Below are 20,607 nucleotides of genomic sequence, written 5' to 3' on the forward strand. Positions count from 1 at the left end.
CTGAGTAAAACCCCATTGTGTATATGTCCCTAATTTTCTTAATCCATACATCAGCTGTACGGTCTCCCGCCTTTTTTGCTTTACTGTTCAAATAGGGTGTCACGTTTATGCTTGGGCTAACCTAGGCTGCAGTCCTCCTGTTTAGAGCTTCCTATGTGGCTGGGATGACAGGGGGGAGCCACCACTCCTGCTGGATTCTCATTACTAACAGGCTCCAGGGTGATGCTGCTGCTGGTGGCATGGAGACCACACTTTGAGAACTGACACTGTGTGTAAGTAGATACAGTGGTGGGGAGGATGGCAAGGGTACTATTGCAGGAAGGGCTGCATATAGGGGTGCCTGCCAGGAACGTGCCCTATGGGTCCCTATCTTCTCAGCTCCCACGTGACAAAATACTGAGACAGAGAAGCTACCTGCCTGAGGCCACAAGGCTAGCAAGTGGGGCTCATCCTGGGGACTTGGCGCTTCAGAAGGGCCAGTCCCCACCGCCCTGCCTCTTAACACCTGACATAGGGTCTTCAGAGGAAAGGCTGGATGCTTAGCAAGTTGAGCTAGCCATCGTGGACTCTGTCCTTGAGGACAGAGGGAGGATGCCACAGGCCAAGCACCTAGGGAGAGACAGTCTGCCTTCACTCTCTGCCCCTGCAACAAGTGTCAAGCAGACCCAATGGCAGACGCTGCTGCAGAGGGAGGACAGGTCCCTGAACTCCCAGCCCCTGCCTTGAGTTCCCAGGTGAGTTCACCATAGGGAGGGCCCTTAAGTCTCACGTCCCTGCCCGCCAGCAGCTCCTGTCCTCAGCTCCTCTTGGAGGGGCCCCTGCCTGGAGAGGACCCTGCTCCCTGAACTCCCCAGGGAAGGACAACACCAGAGGCTGTCCTCTCTCTGCTCCTCACAAGCCCTGGACTCACCATCCTTGTCCTCTTCTGGGCTGAGTGACCTTGAGCCGCAATCTGGGCTTCTCTTTCCTCATGTATGGGCCACCTGCCTCAAAGACTTCCAGATGGGATGTGATCTGATCAGAATGGCTTTCTGAGCCACTCCTGCCCTGCCTTGCCTATCATCAAGCTCCTCTCCCAGCAGAAAACACAAGATGGAGATGCCCCTTTTAGTGCGGTTTCTCCAGCCCTGCTGCTCTGCCCCCTCCCCAGGCAGTCCTGGGGTCCTCGACCCCCGAGCACACAAATAGCTAAGAGTTAAGTAGGAGTGACAGGGTTGTGAAGTGGGAATCCCTGAGGGTTTCCATATGCTGCAACACCAGGTGCACGACAACCACAGGGGCCAAGAGTGTGAGGTTGACTTGGGAAAGGGATCTGGTTGAGAACAGGGTCCCAACTCAGCTGTCTGCTTGTGGGCTCGCAGGCAGGGTGAAGATGTAGTGACCCCATCAGCCAGAAGAGCAAATCAGGATGCCAAGGGGACTGCGCAGGAGAACAGGGACGCACCAGCCACCCCATCTCTGTCTGCCCATGGAGGGCTCAGTCCTGGGAGCCCCTAGGGCTGTACCTCAGTTGCCCCAGTGGCAAAGTGGCCCAGTTCCCAGCCCTGGGCCTCCGGAAAGCACCTCGCTGCAGACCGGGTTTGCTCTGGCTTGTTGTGTTGTTGCTAAGTTCTGCTGTGATCCACGGCCTCGTGGGTTTTTCCCTCTGGTTTCGTGTTCTGTCGGGAAGCTGGTGAACGCAGCGAGTTAATTGTAGCCACAGCATTCCTGGGCCTGCTCCAGTCCACACCCTCTGCTGAGTAGAAGCAGATCTCCAGGACTGGCCCAGACCCGAGGAACTTTCTAGAAGCTGACTTGTCTTTCCAGTGAGAGGAAAAACTTTAGGGTGTGTTCTGAATTCTGCCTCTTGGTTCCACAACACACTTTGCTGATGCATAAAGCACTACACATTTTCTTACAAAGTCTTTCCTGCCCTCATGTTCCACAGTGCCCTGGCCATCTTGGAGCAGCCAGACAGGATGTCCCCCAAATATCCTAGCACGTGAGGTCCATCTCTCCACTCTAATCTCTCATCCAGTCAACTTCCACCCTTGGTTCCTCCCTTCTCCCCTCTCTCCCTCCCTCCCTCCCTCCCTTCCCTGCTCCCTCTCTCCTTCCCTCCCTCCCTCCCTCCCTTCCTTGTGTGTGTGTGTGTGTGTGTGTGTGTGCAAGGTTGCAGGAGCTTGTGGAAGTGAGGGCAGGCCTCTCGAAGGCTGTACTTTGGGGGCAACAACATGGAAGAAAAGGTGCTGGCCCTGGGAAAAGACGCAGGGGAGAGGGGAGTGGCAGGTGCAAAGGCCCTGGGAGAGCTGGGCAGAGAGGCCTGTGTGAGGAAGCAGAGTGGATAGGCCCAGCTGGTAGAGGCAGTTGAGGTGGCTGGTTTGAGGATACATTTTAGGGGGAGGATGGGGAGATAAGTGAATCCAGGGTAGCTCCAGGATTTGGGGTTGACTGCTGGAAGGAAGGGATAACAAGGCCAGGATGGGGAAGATGGGACCAAGCAGAGGCTGGGAACAAAAACAAAGGGTGACTTTGGGTTCCAGGTGCATGGAGCCTCATGAACCCCTGGAGCAGGCACAAGCCTGCCCTGAGTCACCTGAGGGCAGCAGAGGAGCCCCTGAAAGGTCTTAGGCAGAGGATTCCAGAACAATTGACTTCTTACCTCCTCAGAAGAGCCTCTCTCTTGTCATAAAGTCAACTGTGACTCAGTTTCCCCAATCTTTTGCTGTACTCTGGAAGGTTTTGCTGCATGCCAAGCACTGAGCTATCTCATGCTAGTCCTGCTGCACTATGATAAGGGATGGACTGTTTAGCACTTCACTGTTTTGCAGAGGAAACAGGCACAGAGAGGGGCAGGAACTTGCTCCAGGTCACACAGCTAAAAAGCTGAGAGTTTCAGACCAGGCAGTCTGGCTCCAGAGTCTGGGCATCTGACCAGCGCACACAGTCTGTCTATACGCACAATGTACCCGCAAATGCAGACATCCTGTAGAGGGCCCTGGCCAGCCTGGCTTGTTTGCAGGTCTCCTCTGTGTTTACTCATTTTCTAGATAAATATTTGTACGCAAGGGCCAGGCTTGGGTGGGGAAGCTGAGATGAGGAGCCCACGTTTCCTGCCTGCAGTGATGAAGAAGTTGGGACCAGGAGGCTGGTGGGGGAATTTGTCAAAACGCTCAGTGCTCGGAGAGTAGCAAACAGCTCGCCACAGCCAGGCGGGATGAGGGGCAGCAGCAGAAGAGCATCAGGGTTAACAGCAGGTCTCAGGGCCACCCTGACCCTGTGTGGCCAAGTTGCTTCACTCTGCAGCCTGTTTCCACTTTCCTGTAACGGGGACAGTGACACCCACCTCCTAGGACTGCTGAGGGAGCTCTTAGAGAACACTACCAGCACCACACTCTTACAGTTCTTTCTTTTCCACTACTGACTAAAGGGAACCAGAACTTCCACTTCAGTCTGGGCTCCCCATCTTAGGGGCCTAGCTTATTGATTGACCAGTGGATTGGTTTTCTTCTGAGATGTTCCTTCGAGTCCAGACAGGCCGGGTGTTGAGTCTTGGCTGTTTCGCACCTCACCTCCCCACACACACCCAGTCACAGACAGAGGACACCGGTCCCATGGATTCTCAGCTGTCATTTGACACAGCAGATCCAGGGCCCTGATTTAGAACCTTTGCTGTGGGTGGAGGCCGGCTCCACCCTCACCCCTCCCAATGGGAATACACCTGCTCTCTCTCTACCCGCACCCCCTAAGGGAGGGAGCAGGATCCCAGGGGCTGCAGCCAGGCAAACTCCCTACCCTTGGGCTCAGCCCCAATTCCTGTCCAGCTCCTTCAGAGACCCTCCCGGCCAGGGGCCGGCCTCATACGCCCGGGCTCCTGTGTGGAGTGGCACTGTGAGCTAAGCAGGTGACCCAGACAGGAAGCAAATCCAGGCTGCCTCCTGCAGGGACACTTAAGCCCCTTCCATCACCATTTGAGTTCAATGCCAAGGTCAATACAAGACGCCATGTTCTGTGTGAGACTACCTGTAATGCCACAGCCTAGAGCCAAGTGCAGAAGGAAGGACAGCAGCGTGGGGTAATTCCTGTCTCTGGGTGGTGCAAAAGCGGGAGTACTTTAACTACATAGTTATTTTCCATATTGCCCAGATTGTCCCCATTGCAGATATACAACTAGCTGGCCACTGATGCTCATGCCTGCAATCCCAGCCACTCAGGAGGCAGAGATCAGGAGGGCCAGTTCGAAGCCAGCCTGGGCAAATAGTTCATGAGCCCCTACCACAAAAGTGCCCAACACTAAAAAGGGCAAGCAGAATGGCTCAAGTGATAGCACACCTGCCTAGCATGCATGAGGCCCTGAGTTCAAACTCCAGTGCCACCAAAAAAAAAAAAGTACTTCTATTGAAATCACAAGTACAAAAAGCACCTTTTTAAAAAAAGATAAAATATTTTGTGGAAAATGAGGAAGCTCAAAGAAACAAAATATCTTATTTTGGAATGAGAAAAGTATAATGTTTAAAAGCAAAACTAATGTTTAGGATTACATACCCAGGTGAGAACAGAATATCTGGAAGATGTGTGACTAAAAATGTGTAACACCTAAGTGCATAGTGCTTACATCCCCAAATGGGGAGAATCATGAAGACAGAATAGAGCAGTGTATCTCCTGTATCGTCCCCCATGAGACACAAGGACAGGGCACTGGGCTTGTCTCCTTGGCTTCCCGTCTTGTGAGTCTGAGGCTCTGGAAGGCCAAGGTTAAGCCTGACTTGCCTCCATGTCCCTCTGTGTGAGGACTTAGCACTTAGTAGGTGCTCAGTAAATATTTCTAGGTGAATATGTAATCATCATCTTTAAAATTTAGACATGCATTGAAACTCCGTGGCAGACAGTACACTAGGACCTGCAGTAAGAATGGGTATGAAAAGCTGGGCGCTGGTGGCTCCACCTGTAATCCTAGCTATTCGGGAGGCAGAGATCAGGAAGATGGAGGTTTGAAGCCAGCCCAGGCAAATAGTTCACAAGACTCTGTCTCAAATATATCCAACACTAAACAGGGCTGGAGAAGTGGCTTAAGTAGTAGAGTGCCTGCCCAGAAAGTGTGAGGGCCTGAGTTCAAACCCCAGTATCATCAAAAAAAAAAAATGTGTCTGACAACTTCATGAAGCACATAGATGCTATTCTCAGGGGCCCCCAAGGGCAGCTGCAGCGTCAAGGCCTCCCTGAATGCATTCACCCCCCGGGCTGCTGGTGGGCCTGTGTCTTGCCCACCAAGCCAAGGTGGCCTGTGTTCATCTCTGAAGCTCCCAGCACCACTCAGACTGACTTCTGAAGTACAGGGGAATTTTGTGAAAATACATCAACAGCCACGAGAATAGAAGTCCTCAATGTTAGACAAAAAAATGTGACCTCAAAGGTGGTCCAAGGCCCCCCAAAAATGCAGCCTTCACGTCCCACTGCTGCTTCTCTCCTGGGGACGAGAGGTGTCTCACATGGGAATTTTATTTAATGCCGAAAGTGACAGGGACAAGAAAGAGTCCCTGCTGCCTTCCTGGGTCATGTGGGGTTCAGGGAGAGCAGTTAAGTACCTACTACATGCTACTTTATTGAATGAGTAAGTGAGTGAATAAGTGAATGAGTGGAGACCCATTTTTCTCACACCACCCTGGACCTTTCCTCTGGGGACAACAGAATGAATAAGAATTTGGGAACTTGTTCAAAAATAGTCATTGAGTTTCTAGCATGTTCCAGACGTGTCTATAGCTCTCGCAAAACCCATGTGTCCTCTCAGCTGTACTGACAATTCAATCCACTCCATACTACACGTATTTTAACTTGGGGACTTTTTTTTTTTAAAGGTAGCTCCTAGCTGGCGAGGAAGCTCAAGTGGTAGTGCACCTGCTTAGCACGTGTGAAGCCCTGAGTTCAAACCCCAGTGCCGCCAAAAGAAAAAAAAAAAAACAAAAAACTCCTGCAGGACTTGGACTATTAGCTCAGTGCTTTGACCCCTAGCTCCACAAAAAGTGAAGAATTCTGAAAAAAAAAAAAAAAGCAGATCCTACTCCTAGGTACATAGTCAAGGTAAATGAAAATATACATCCACATAGAGACTCAGATATGAGCGCTCACAGCAGTGTTATTCGTAACAGCCCCCAAGGGAAGCAACTCAAATGCCCATCGATCAAAGGATGAATGCATAAACTGTGGTATATCCATGCAATGGAATATTATTTGACCGTAAAGAGGAATAAAGTGCTGGTACATGCTACAACGTGAACGAACCTTGACTACGTTATGCTGGGGAAAAGGCCAGTCACAAAAGACCACTATTATGTGACTCCATTTCTATAAAATGTGCAGAAGCTGGCGGAGAGCAGACCAGCACTGGCTATCTGGAGTGGAGCGGGGTGGGAATAGTGACTGCTAAGGGGCAGGGGGCTTCTTTTGGATGATGAGAATATTTGCAAACTGACTGTGGCGAGGAGAGCACAGGTGTGAATAGACTGAAAGCCATGCACTTTCCATGGGTGACTCACAGGGCACGTGAGTGATATTCCAATAAGGTTACTGTAACACAAAGAGGAAGGAAGTCGCTTTTCCTGCCAGCAGTGTGTCAGGGAAGTGGATTTTACAGCCTGGTGGTCTGCTTCAGTTTGGGAGAGGACTTTTTCCTTTTCACGGCTTTGAGCTCAGTTTTCAAGACAGCTTCTCTCAAGGCTCACTTTGTCCTCAGAAGCCTCCTATGTCCCTGGCTACTGGCTGTCCCCAGGCCGGGTGACCCCATATGTGGCTCTCGGCCCACCTCCCCACACCCACTGCTGCCCCTCCCCCAGTGCCCTCCCAGCTCAGCTGCGGTCAGCTCCCAAATGCCAGGGCGGCCCCTGCACCTGGGGCCCTGGCGACGCGGGCTGCAGTGTTGTGGTGTGTTTGGGCGGAGAGCGCGCTGGCTGCCAGCGTTGCCAGGGCTGGGGAGTGAGTAATCACAGCTGCGTTTTTGGTTTCAGCCGCCTGGGCTGTGAGGAGCTCGGGTTGCTCAGCCGCTTGGGGACAAGCTCAAGTCTTCCCAATTATGGATGGCTGGGCTTGGCCGCTCTGCGGACCCACAGCCACCGCCTATACACGTGTGCCCACCAAACACTGAGCACCTACTGTTTGCTGGGCACCACTCTGAGAACACAACAATAATGAGAGAGTTCCTGCTTTAATAGAACAACAACAACAACAAAATACACACATAGTGCCGGGGCCAGTGGCTCACACCTGTAATCCTAGCTGCTTGAGAGGCAGAGATCACAAGGATTATGGTTCAAGGCCCAACACAAACAAGGGCTGGTAGAGTGACTCTGGCGGCAGAGCACCTGCCTAGTAAGTGTGAAGCCCCGAGTTCAAACTCCAGTGCCACCTGTACATATATATGACTGTGGGACAGTCATCTCTGTATATGTGTGCTCCACATCCACTGATCCAACCAACTCCAGGTAAAAGAAAAAACTTTTTAATTGTGCTTGAGTTCATTCTGTGGCACATGCCTTCACGCAGTACTAAGGAGCCTGAGGAAGGAGGGTCTGGAGTTCAAGGACAGCCTGGACTTGAACTTGTGTCAATACTGAACATGAACAGACTTTCCCTTGTTTTCCCTGAACAATGGCACTATGGGCACAGCACTTACATCGTATTAAGTATGATGATCCAGAGACAATTTGAAACATGGAGGGGGGATACACAGGTTATAGGCAAATATTACCATTTTCTTTAAGGGACTTCATTAGCAGTGGATTTTGCTCTTTGTGGGAATACTGGAATGTATCCCCACCCCCGATTAACATAAACACAACGATTTAAAAGTTGTAAAATGAACAAATAAATATTGTCTTAAAACTAAAGTTGAATAGTGAAGTCATAAGTATAAAAGTACCACATGAGTGGTGGCTCCCGCTTGTGAGCCTAGCTACTCTGGAGACAGAGATCAGGAGGATGGCAGTTCAAACCCAGCCAGGGAAAATAGTTCTTGAGACCCTATCTAGAAAAAAAAAATCACAAAAAAAAGGGCTGGTGGAGTGGCTCAAGTGGTAGAGCACCTGCCTAGCAACTGTGTGGCCCTAAGTTCAAACCCCAGTCCCACCAAACAAACAAATAAATCTGGGTAGCAGTTGAATCATCTCATGTTGGTTTGGGAAACATCACTATATCAGTTACTGGCTTTGCTGCTTCCTGGTTGTGTGACCTTGAGCTGGTTATTTTACCTCTCTGAGCTTCAGCTTACTTTTCAGTGAAGTAGTGATGACAATAATCCAATCTCGTGAGACTGTTGTGAGAACTAAATGTGTGACGAGTGTTTAAAACAGTGCTGAAGAGTCCTGGATCAACAAACATTTAGCTGTGCTATTCAAACAGACGGCAATTCAATTCCACAGCGCCTACCGTGTGCGGATCCTGTAGTAAGGCACTGTGGTTCCATCGTGTACAAGAACAGTCCCTCCCTCAAAGTACGAGTTATTAAGTGGGGGAGACAGACAAGCCTCCACATAATGAGGCTCGCTGTGAATGGGACATGATAGAAGGATGTCCTGAGGGATACAGGTGGTCCAGCGGGAGAAGGGATGGTTCTGTCTAGGGTGAACTCATGCACAGCTTCCAGGAGAAAGTGCTGCTTAATCTGGGTTTTGATGGATGCATAAGAGTTTGCCAGGTAGACAGACAAGAATCTGAACATTCCAGAGAGAGGTTGCATATGCAAAGGGAGGAGGCCTGGAATAGGTGCTACAAAAGCTTAAATTAGACGAGGTTGGCCTGAAGACTTCCCCAAGGTACTACCTTCAGCTCACACTTGGAAGGCACCTCTCCTATGCCCACTGGGCAGTGAACCCCAGCCTCCACCTCCACTTTCTCATGAGCCTGAAGTGCAGATGAAGAACGGAAAGACTTCAGGCTGCTGGCCGTGAACTTGGAACTTCTCTCACCTGTGCAAACTGGGCCTGTGGCCATCCTGGACTGTGCCATAGGAGTTAAAGGAGGCAAAGTGAATGGAGGACTAGACACAGGCTGACAGGGGCACTCAATGGCAGCCTCATTCTCCAGTCCCACCCACAGCCAGGTCGGCCACCTGGGATGGCAAGGAGTTTCCCAGCAATCTTCATGCCACCACCCGAGCCAAGCTGGCTGAGCCAGGCTGTCCTTGCCCGGCCCCTCCATGTAACATCCACACCCAGGACATTCCCAGGTCAGCTAGCTAGACCTGACCTCAGGGGCGGCCATAGCAGATGAGGTGCACACAGACTGCTGGGGACAGCCAGTGGCTATGTTCTCCAGGTTCTGCATCCACAGTCCCAAGGCAGGACCCCTCATACGGATCTTACCTCAACCCTTGCACTCCCCCGTGGAGTCCAAGGTCACCCTGCCCTAGCAGTATGTAAGCACAGGCAGGGGGTCCAGAGGCCCTTGTGTGCCTGCCGCACCTCGCACCTCTGCATATGCTGTGTGTGTTTAAGCCTTACCAGGGTCCCCGCCTGCCTTTCTAGGCCCTGGTCTCCCAGATCCTCCCCCCATTCTCTGCACCCACTCACTGGTGATTCTGCCTGTGTCACACCTGTGCCTTCAGTGAGCTGTTCTGCTTGAAATGCCATTCCTTAACCAGTCTTCCCTGCACTTGGCTCCTGTCTGACAAACAAGAGCCCAGCCCAGTTGCCTCCTCCTCCAAGCAGCCTTCCCTGATCCTCAGCCCAACAGAGTCAACTTCATCCTCCTGGATTGCAGGTGCCTCTAAGTCACAGGGAGGCAGAAAATACTCTCTGCTCTGATGTTAACAGTGTCTAACAATTACTTAAAAAACAGATGAAAGAAAGAATGCATGACTGGCCGCCAGTGTCCAACGCCTGTAATTCTAGCTACTTGGGAAACTGAGATCAGGAGGATCAAGGTTTGAGGCCTGCCCAGGCAAATACTTCTTGAGACCCCCATCTCCACAATAACCAGAGAAAAATGGACTGGAGGCCTGACTCAAGCAGTAGAGTGCCTGTTTGCAAGTGTGAAGCCCTGAGTTCAAACCCCAGGCCCATGAAAGAGAGAGAGAGAGAAAGAATTCAAGAAGTGACTGCTTTATGATTGCAAACTTTTTTCTTTTGGCCGCACTGAGGTTTGAACTCAGGATCTCACACTTGCTAGGCAGGCACTCTACCACTTGAGCCACTCTGCCAGCCATTTTTAGGTTGGGTATTCTCCAGATAGGGTCTCTTGAACTATTTGTCCTATCTGGCTTGGAACTATGATCCTCCTGATCTCTGCCTCCAGAGTAGCAAGGGTTATAGATGTGAGCCACCAGTGCCCAGCTTGGTCACACACACTCTTAAGGGCAGATAGAGATTGGTGTTGAGAGAAAGTGGACACCAAATGGGGTCGCCATGTGCAGTTGCATAGACTATGTCCTGCACTACACAGCGCAAATGCCGAGCAAACACAGTTGTGTGAATGAGGTGGGCTGGAGGTGGCTGACACACCGCCATTCCGGTGGGACTTTTAGCCCATCAGGTGACAGAGCCAAAAGAGCACAGGCTTTAAAGTCAGACTTCCTTGGGTTCATGTTCATGTTTTGTCACTTACCCACTGTGTGCCCCCAGGCAAGTAACTTAACCTCTCTGAGCCTCTGTATTAAATGGGAACAGGTCCCCACACCTACCGTTCATTCCTTTCCCTGGACATATGGATTTTTGCTGTCTACTAACTTCCTGATTGTTTGTGTGTCCAGCCTGTGACAGTGAGCCTAAGCCAGGTTCTGCCCCACTGGTTGCAAAACCTTTGTGTCCTGAGACCAGCTCTGACACAAATTCACACGGTCCTGCTTCTATAGGGACTTACGTCACAGGCATCTTCACATGTGTGCACGAGGGTCCTCATGGAAGCATGGTGGATGGAGGCCAAGGATTGGAGGATTGGGCACACTCGGTGCCCACCAGAAGAGGCAAAGTGAATTCCAGGCATGTGCACCATGGGCACCACACAGCTACAACACACAGCGAACTGTCCATGTCCTCACAGTAGGCCATCCCCAAGATAAAGGAACAGGAAAGAAATCTGTGCAGCAGGACCACCTGGAGGAAAGGCAGAGATCACAAAAAATGACATGCCCATGGTCTCAGGTTGCCCAGGGATGCTGAGGAGAAAAGCATATTCCTCACACACCAAGGAGCTACGCACAGAGCGTTGAAACTTGGCTCTTTCGCGGAACCCTGCTAGGAAAGGCTGGCCACACCATTTCTAGAAAGATGCCCAAGAAATGGACAGCATCAACTCCCCGAATGGAGAAGCAGGAGTGTAGAAAGATGCCAGCCATCATGGTCAGACCTCCAATCTTCCATAAACACAGTTGCACCTATTAAAATGGAAGTGGCCCACTTGAAATAAGAACTTTGTAAAACCGTTATGGAGGATGTTGAGCTTGCTGGTTGGCCTTGGGCAAGGCTCATGGGGCTCTGTTTCCCCATCTTTGAAATGTAAGGACCATCTGGAGAAGGGAACACAGAGCTCTTCTGGGTCCCAGCAACAGCCCTGTGGGCCACCAAGGGCCTGGAGTGCAGGTCACTGTTGCACCTCAGCAAGGAGAGCTTGTTCTCCCAGAGCTGGGAGCCGGCAGTGTCGAGCCAACCTAGACTAGACCCACTCTGTCTCCCAGCAAAAGGCAGTTGTTTATGCCGTTCCCTAGGCAGCAGCATCACAGCAGGCCTGGATGAAAGGGTCTAATTTTAAATGCTAGACTCTGGACAGGCAGAACAAAAAGATTCGATCTGGCAGGGCAACCTAGAAGATGCACACACTGCAAAAAGATGACCCTGAGTGTGAAGAGCAAGAGAGGGGAGACATCTCTTCACTCCCCACTCCCTCCTTCCACACACTGACTCACACAGCTGGGGCCACCCACTTGCAGAAGCTTCAAGGATGTGACTCCTCTAAGTCAGAATTCCCAAGCCACCTGATCTCGAGGGAGTCAGGGTTCAAAACAGATCACCAGGCCCCAGACAGGCAAGTCTTATGGCTCTATCCAGATTTCCTAGTTCTTTCACAATGGTTTTCATTTGCGTGGGGTGTTTCCAGCCAAGTCCCAGTACGATCATGGGCTGAAATGTCTCCAAGTAGCCTTACTCTCCAAATTCTCCTCCCTTTATTTATCGTTTCTGTCTTTCTGGGGTTTTTTTTCCTTGCAATTAATTTGCAGAAGACACGTGGGGCTTGTCTACAGTGTCCCACATCTGAAGTTTGCTGCTGACAAATGGCATCCCGAGGTGCCATTTGACCTGTTCCTCCGTCCCCTGTAGCTCCTGAGAAATGCTGGTTGAATTTAAGGACTCGGTGGTTTGGCAAACTCCCAAGTCCAAGGCAGTGCCACGTTCTTCCATTGGAGGCTCAATTTGTCTGCTTGCGAGGCTTTTTGTGATGTGACCAGCTGAGAAGTGGAACGATGAACATCTAATTCTATCATTTCACTTACATTTTTAAGGAGAAATAAATCAGCCAGGCATGGTGGCTGTCACCTGTAATCCTAGCTACTCAGGAGGCAGAGATCAGGAGGATGGAGGTTGGAAACCAGGTCAGGCAAATAGTTTCTGGTGAGACCCAATCTGAAAAAAATTCATTACAAAAAAACAGGACTGATGAGTGGCTCAAGATGTAGACTCTGAGTTCAAACCCCAGTACTGGAAAGAAAGAAGAGAGAGAGAGAAGAAAGAAGGAAGGAAGAGAGGGAGGGAGGGAGGGAGGAAGGAGGGGGAGAGAGAGAGAAGGAAGAAAGAAAGGAAGGAAGGAAGAAAGGAGGGAGAGAAGGAAGGAAGGAAGGAAGGAAGGAAGGAAGGAAGGAAGGAAGGAAGGAAGGAAGGAAGGAAAAAATCTGTAAATGGAAACATCCCCTCATTCGCCATTGACTACCTGGAGAACGCTTTACGCGGGGAAACGCAGAGTGCATCTGACTTCCCCCTTTGCTTAGGAGTGGAAGTGGGGTTTTTTTGGCGCATCCAAGAGGTGCCTGCTGTGCGCATGGAATGCTCCTGCAGCTTCTCTTTCCCCAGCTGTAAAATGGGCTTGGAGTGAAAGCACAGCTGACCTGGGAAGAGCCCAGGTCTTGTTCAAGCCCAACTTTCGTTAAGAGTCTGTGCATCCGTGTGCTTGCTGGGGTACTCAGCAAGGTTTCAGGCCTCTCCGGATCCCACGCTCATCCAAAGCCACTGCTGGAAGATGACAGATGCTGGCAAGATGCGACAGCTGCCCTCCCCGGGGGGCTGAGAGTAAATGAGGTTATGCAGCCCCCTGTCTCACATCCGCTTGGGATGAAGATCCAGGCCCCGCGCACAGGTCCCTCAGTGCAGCCTGGCAGCCAGTAGAGTGGCCCTATTGTTCGGCCACTTCCCCAGCCGGAGGGGTCCGCTGGGAGCTGGAGGCGCCGGGCCCTTCCTGCTGGGCGCTGACGTGCGGCCCGTGGAAGGAACACGCATGTCTGTGGGCGGGCGGGGCCGGTCGCGTTCCATTCATGCCGGGCAAGCGCATGTCAGCTCCCTGCGCAGTCCGCAGCGAACCCGGTGGCAGGGGAACCAAATCCCACGCGATCTCCCGGACCCCTTTCCAAGCCCTGCAGCAATCAGCCTATTCTACAGTCAAGAAAAGTGGAACCCAGGAGAGATCTAGGACGCCCAAGGCCGACAGCCGGGGCAGCTGACTGGCAAGCACCTCCTCTCTGTCCCTTCTCCTGTCAAGGGTGTCCCAGAGGGCAGCAATTTGGGTCCCTTCTGATAATAGGCCACACGTGGTGTTGACCTCAGGACAACTAAATGGGCCCAAGGCTTGCCATCCCCAAAAGAGACAGGAGCCCCAGAGATGGGAGCCAAGACCTCCTGTGCTTAATCCTCACGACCCGCTGGCCAAATAGAGAAGATTTCTCCCAGGTTGGATGCCTTGCTGGGAAGGGCCTGGATTCAGGCTTTCCGGGTCCAAGGACATTATATTCCCCTAGAGTATCATGGGCCTTGGCACCTGAACAGCAGTTTAAATGCCAGCTGTCCAGCAGCCAGTAAATTTCTGTGCCTCAGTTTCCTCTTCTGTAAATGGGGCTAACAGGACAGTAAGGACAGAAAGCCTGCCTTATTCCCAGATTTGTGTCCTGCAGTTTCGACAAAGCCTATTCAGAAATAAATACATAAATAATCAAAAGAAATTTCAAAAGCCAACATTTGAAATTCCTGTGCTGGCTTTGCGCAGCTCAGTGGGTGTGGAGAACTCTGTAGCCCCAGCGCCATGGTCAGTTGTGTTTCAGTCTTTGTGTGATCTGCTGAGTGCTTCCCCGCCTTTATTTTGTGAAAATACAGTATGCCTCCCAAAAAGCAAATGGTGCCCGAAAAGTAAGGTAAATGAATGTGCTTAATTGAAGTGATAAAGTGACAATTCGAGACTTGTTGACAAGCAGCCTGTGTTTAGGGGAAGTTGGGTGGTGGTGTGGGAAATGAATCCAGCCTCCACAGTCCAGCACTGAACTCTGCATCCCGAGCGTGTGCAGGTTTCCCTCAATGGCGGCTCCTTAGAGCCATAGACCTGGGGATATCAAGGTCTACTGTACCTACTGCATGCATCATCGGGAACATTCTCGAAAATGGTACAGTATTATTATTGTTATTTAGTCTCTAGAACTCAGGGACAAAGCAGGGTGACCTGCCATCCTGGGGGTTTCCTGGATGTGGACCTTTGGGTACTAACCCCAGACAGTCCCAGGCACACCAGGATGGACAGTGAGAATGATTAAGCTGATGCTGCACTCAGCACTGTGAGTTCTCCCAGAATTCCTTTGTCCTGGTCTCCTCAAGTTGCCCTTGGATGCAGACATTCTTGACGTGAATATTTTCCTTATCCTCAGGGCAATCTTTTAGTGCAGAAATAGTCAGCAAGATTTGGGAGTTAGCCCAGGCCACTAAAAATAGCTTCCATTGCCCCTGGAAGGCCTAGGCCATGTGGGTCCCAGATGACCTGCCCTGGCCAGCACCTTAAATGACCACAAGCTCTGTCGGTCTGGCCAACCAAGGACACAGAGGAAGGCAGTTCCATGCAACTACCTCAGCCAGCACCTGACCCTTCCACCACTCTGCGGCACAGGCCTTCCCTCCAGCCAGGCGAGTAGACACCTGGACAATCATGGGGTGGCCTGACCCTCACTGCCTCCCAACACCAACATAAGCACTGACCCCGACACCCTTCAACACACGCACACTCCCACACACACACTCACACTCCCGACTCCAGGGTCAGGCCCTCCCGTTCTCAGACTGTTCTCCTCGTCTTCTCCACCTTTGCACCTGCTCCTCCACAGCTCTCACAGCACCCCCAAGAAGACTTTTGCTAAACTGGCTCTTTGCACTTGGTAAAATTATTTCTAAACCACCTGCTCTTCCCCAGGTCTGATCCTTGTCTGCTGCTAGCATCCTGTGAAACCAGCATGAGGTGACTCCTGAGCCAGGTCCCCTGCCCAGCCTGGTCTGTGCGTCTTAGCCCTGGTCTGTGGTGGAGCTGGAGGCCAGGTGCTCTGTCTAGAAGAGGGGCCAGGACTTTGAGGCCAGCACCTTTTGGAGAGGCCACTGCCACAGGCTGGAGCAGAAACACTTCTCAGCAGGAAACACTGCCCACAGCCCACCCCGCCTGGCTGAGGCTCTCTGAGGGGAACCAGAAGAGGAAGAAGAAGCAGTGTGTTCAGGAAGCAGGAAGCAGCCCGCCTCTGAGCAAGGGTCACATCTTGTCCCTGAGGAAAAGCGGGGCAAGGAGAGTTGCCTCCTTTATTGTGTGACGTCACAAGGGTGGACATGTATTGTTGTGCATCTGGCCAAAGTCACAGAATGCACACTAAAAGAGACCCATAATGTAAACCGTGGGCCCTGGGCAATGGCGTGTCAGCAAAGGCTCATGGCTGTAACAGATGCTTCACTCTGGTGGGGGTGTTGATTGTGGGAGAAGCTATGTACGTGGGGCAGGGAGCAGAGGAGACTCTGTCTTGTCTGTTTTACCATAACCTAAAACTGCTCTAAAAGATAAAGTCCATTAAAACAATTTTAAGACAACTACTTATATGACAGCATGGATTTCATCTAAAAAAAAAAATCACAGTTACGCCCGAAAAAGTATACTATGATTCCATTTATATAAAACTCTAGAAATAGTAATTTTTTTGTGTGGGACTGAGGTTTGAACTCAGGGCCTCACATTTGCAAGGCAGACAGTCCACCAGCCCTTTTATATGTCGAGTATTTCCAAGATAGGGTCTCAGGAACTATTTGCCCAGGGCTGGCTTGGAACCTTGATTCTCTAGAATAACTAGGATTTTATGAGTGAGCCACCAGTGCCCCACTAAAAATCACAGTTTTCTTTTTTTGGTGCTGGGGTATGAACTCAGTGCCTACACTTTAAGCCATTCCACCAATCCCTTTTTTGTGATAGTTTTTTTTCCAGATAGAACTGTTTGCCAGGGGCTGACTTCCAACCTCGATCTTCCTTATCTCTGCCTCCTGAGTAGCTATGATTATAGGCATGAGCCACCAGTGCTCAGCTAGAATTCACAAATTTTATGTATGGTGACAGAAAGTGGATCTCTGGTTGGCTGGCGAGAGGGGAGGAACTGATTGGGAAGGTTGCAGGGAATTTTCTATGATAAATGTTTCTATCGTGATGATGTTGGCAGGTATAATACATTCCACATACATTTCTCAAACTTTAAAAATATTTAAAGCTGTATAAGTTTGTCAAATTTCCTTTAAACTAAATGTATTTATTAAAACAAATTTTGCCTCAATAGAGTCAGGAAAGGGGGAGTGTTAAACTCACCAGGGCTACTGATAGGCTCTTCTTCATGGTGTCCTCACCAGAAGCACGAAGGCTCTGAGACTTTTTACCTACTTACAAACTAAAGCCTGGTCCTGCCTCAGTTCCGTGGATGCAGAAGACACAAGACCCTTGGGTCAGAGACAAAGGGCTCTATCACTCATAGATGGCCAGCAGTACAGGCTTTCCCTTTGCACTGATTCCCTTGAGCCCAAGTTCCACAGGGCCAGTGCAGATGGTCAGGTGTGTGCTGTGCACAGTTTGGGTCAGATCTGAGGTATACAGTAACCCCCTTCCTTATCCATGGTTTCAGTTTCCACAGTTTCAGTTTCCTGCAATCAACTGTGGTCCAAAAACAATTTAATGGAAAATTCCAGAAAGAAATAATTCCTAAGTGTTGAATGGTACACCATTCTAAGTAGTGTGGTGAAATCTTGCACCTTCCTGCTCTGTCCAGAGTATCCACACTGTATATGCTACTCACCTATTAGTCACTCAGGAGCTGTCTTGATTATCAAATTGACTGTAATAGTATCACAGTGCTTATACCCAGCAACTTTACTGAACTTAATAATGGTTCCAAAGCACACAAGTGCCAATGCTGGCAATTCAGATGTGCCAAAGAGAAGCTGAACAGTACATCCATGCCGGGATCCAAAGAGAAGCTGAAAAGTTCATCCATGGTGGAAGCCAGTGGCTTCCACTAGCCACTCAGGAGACAGAGATCAGGAGGATCAAAGTTTGAAGCCAGCCCCAGCAAATAGTTTGTGAGACCCTATCTCAAAAAACTCATCACAAAAAAGGGCTGCCAGAGTGGCTCAAGCAGTAAGAGATGTATGCATTTTTATAAAGTACATATAAGGGCTTGTTATGATGTGCAGTTTCAGGGAACCACTGAGGGGGGTGTCTTAGAATGTAACACATGCGAATAAGGGGGATTCCATTTATATAAAACTCTAGCAATAGTAATTTTTTTGTGTGGGACTGAGGTTTGAACTGGGAAACACTTAATTTATAAGTACTACAAAAGACTGTAGAAATCTACCCGACATTTGTCCCAGAGAAAGGAATTATCTTTTTGTTTGGTTTTACTTTTTTGCTTTTTGAGACAGGGTCTTTCTGTGTAGTCCAAGCTGGCCTTGAACTTATGATCAGGAAATAAATCGATCTCATGTCCCGGAGAAATACCTCTGTTCTCTCAGTCAGGCTATTTGCCATGCAAACATCCTTGAAAATATGGTTTCAGAGAAAAGGTATCACAGAGGTATAAAAACATCAGCAGAATTTCTCCTTTAACAGTCCTCAGGGACCCAGACTCCTGTCTCTCTGCTGTGTCATCATTCCTAATATCACTTCATGGATCAAAATGGGTGCCTCAGCTCCAGCCATAATTCTATATTCTAGACAACAGGAAGGACAAAAGGGAAAAGAAAGAGCCAGGTGTCGGTGGCTCATGCCTGTAATCCTAGTTACTTGGGAGGTAGAGATCAGGAGGATCACTGTTTGAAGACAACCTGGGCAAATACTTCATAAGATCCTATATAAAAAATTCTCAACACAGCCAGATGCCAGTGGCTCACACCTGTAATCCTAGCTATTCAGGAGGCAGAGATCAGGAGGGTCATGATTCAAAGCCAGCCTGGGCAAATAGTTCACAAGACCCTATCTCGAAAAAAACCAACACAAAAAGGGCTGGTGGAATGGCTCAAGGTGTAGGCCTGAATTCAAACTCCAGTACTGCAAAAAAATTCCCAACACAAAAAAGAGCTGGTGGAATTGATCAGTGGTAAAGCACCTGCCTAGCTAGTGTGAAGCCCTGAGTTCAAATCCCAGTACCACTAGAAAAAAAAAAAGGCAGGGGAAAGGGGAACAGAAAGAAAAGCATTGTTCCTTTCTCCTCTCTCTCTGGTACTAGGGTTTGAACTAAAGGCCTATACTTTGAACCACTCCACCAGCCCGTTTTTGTGAAGGATTTTTTCAAGATAGGGTCTCACAAACTATTTGCCCAGGCTGGCTTGACCCGTGATCCTCTTGATCTCTGCCTCCTGAGTACCTGGGATTACAGGTATGAGCCACCAGTGCCAGCTTGTTCCTCTCTTAATGGAGACTCCCTGGAAGTTGTACTCAAATTGCCAAGTCTGACTGCAAGGGAGGCTGGGAAATGTAAGACATAAACTTGACAAAAAAATTTTTATCAAGAAAAAAAAAAGAACTGGGGGTGTGGCCCATGCAAGATCAGCTTGCCTAGAAAGTACAAAGCCCAGGTTCAATCCCAGAACCAGAAAGAAGAAAAGAAAGAAGGAAGGGAGGGAGGGAGGGAGGGAGGGAGGAAGGAAGGAAGGAAAAGAAGAAAGAGCAGATACTGGTGGGCAACCATTCTCTCTACTCTACATGGTCAGTTAACAATGGTCTCACACCAGGTCACGTAAGTTCCCTTCCCAGGACCCTGCATGTAGTTCTCATGTAGTAGTTATGACCAGCCCAAGTTGGCATGTCCTCAAAGATACTATACTTGGGGCCAGTGCCCAAAGTTCCCACCTGAAGCCTTAGGCTCCTGCTCAAGTGGTGGAGAGGATGGTGCTGTGTTACAGGAGGGTGGTCGGTGAGGCCAGCCGCAGACTCTCATCGGCCTCACAGTGAGAGAATAGCCAGGACATTTATTCATGGCAACACAGAGAGGAAGTCTGCCAGCATCCAAGCCAGCACAGGAAGCCCAGGACATTGATCTGTTTTGCACAAGAACTGGACTAGTGCAGGAACCCTCTTGGGAATTCAAGGAGGTTGGGCCTGGAGCAAATCCTGGGGCCACTATTCCTTCCATGAAATCTTTTGAACAGGGCTGGAAGGTACTAGAGTGTCTACTTAGCAAGTGTGAGGCCGTGAGTTCAAACCCCAGTATTACTCAGGAGGCAGAGATCAGGAAGATCGTGGTTCTAAGCCAGCCTGGGCAAATAGATCGAGAGACGCTATCTTGAAAAAAACCTATCACAAAAAAAGAGCTGGTGGAGTGGCTCAAGGTGTAGACACTGAGTTCAAACCACAGTACTGTAAAAATAAATAGATAAAATCTTTTGAACACTAGTAATTTGGCTCCCGACCATCCTGAACTTTCTAGGGTTGAGTCCTTCCTGGTTCATGTCTCCAAGCTCTAGAGCTCAAGGGTGACGTCCTCTAGGAAGTCTTCCTGCTCTTTGTCCGCACACACTCTCCCTCATCTCCTCACCCTCTGACCCTGCCCACACCTCATCTACCCCTCCTGGACCCATGCTAATGTCCCAAGTCCAGCCCACCAGTCTCGCCATTTCTGGGAGAGGCTGAGGGCCGGGCGCTGTGTCATTTCTGTCTGTGTGCCCATTGTCTCATGCAGGGCCTGGCAGTTCTCAGGTCAGCAGGGACTGGTCTTAGGGCTGAGCCACAGGCAGGCTGGAGCCCTGCCTTGACCAGAGTTGCATGTGTTGGCCCCTTTAGCACCATCCACAGCAGGACACCATCACCCACCCCACTCCACCACTGCAAAGCTGTACTAGTCTGATAAGACATAGAACAAGGACCCTCAGAATGCTCCTTCATTTATTCAACCCCTCACTTCCCCCAACAATCCACGAGCCTTACAGTGAGGGGCACAATCCTGCCTTCAGGTGACCCACGATCTGAAAGAGGCAACCCGGTTCCCTTACTTCCTCCCCCCTTCCCTCTCATGCCTTGAGCAACAGACTACACAAAGCCATGAGTGCCAGGAAGGTGACTATTGAAAGCTCTGAGGGAGTCCAAAGGAGAATCCCCAATGATCACTAGACA

This window comes from Castor canadensis, chromosome 16 (assembly GCF_047511655.1).
Source record: "Castor canadensis chromosome 16, mCasCan1.hap1v2, whole genome shotgun sequence".
Classification (NCBI taxonomy): domain Eukaryota; kingdom Metazoa; phylum Chordata; class Mammalia; order Rodentia; family Castoridae; genus Castor; species Castor canadensis.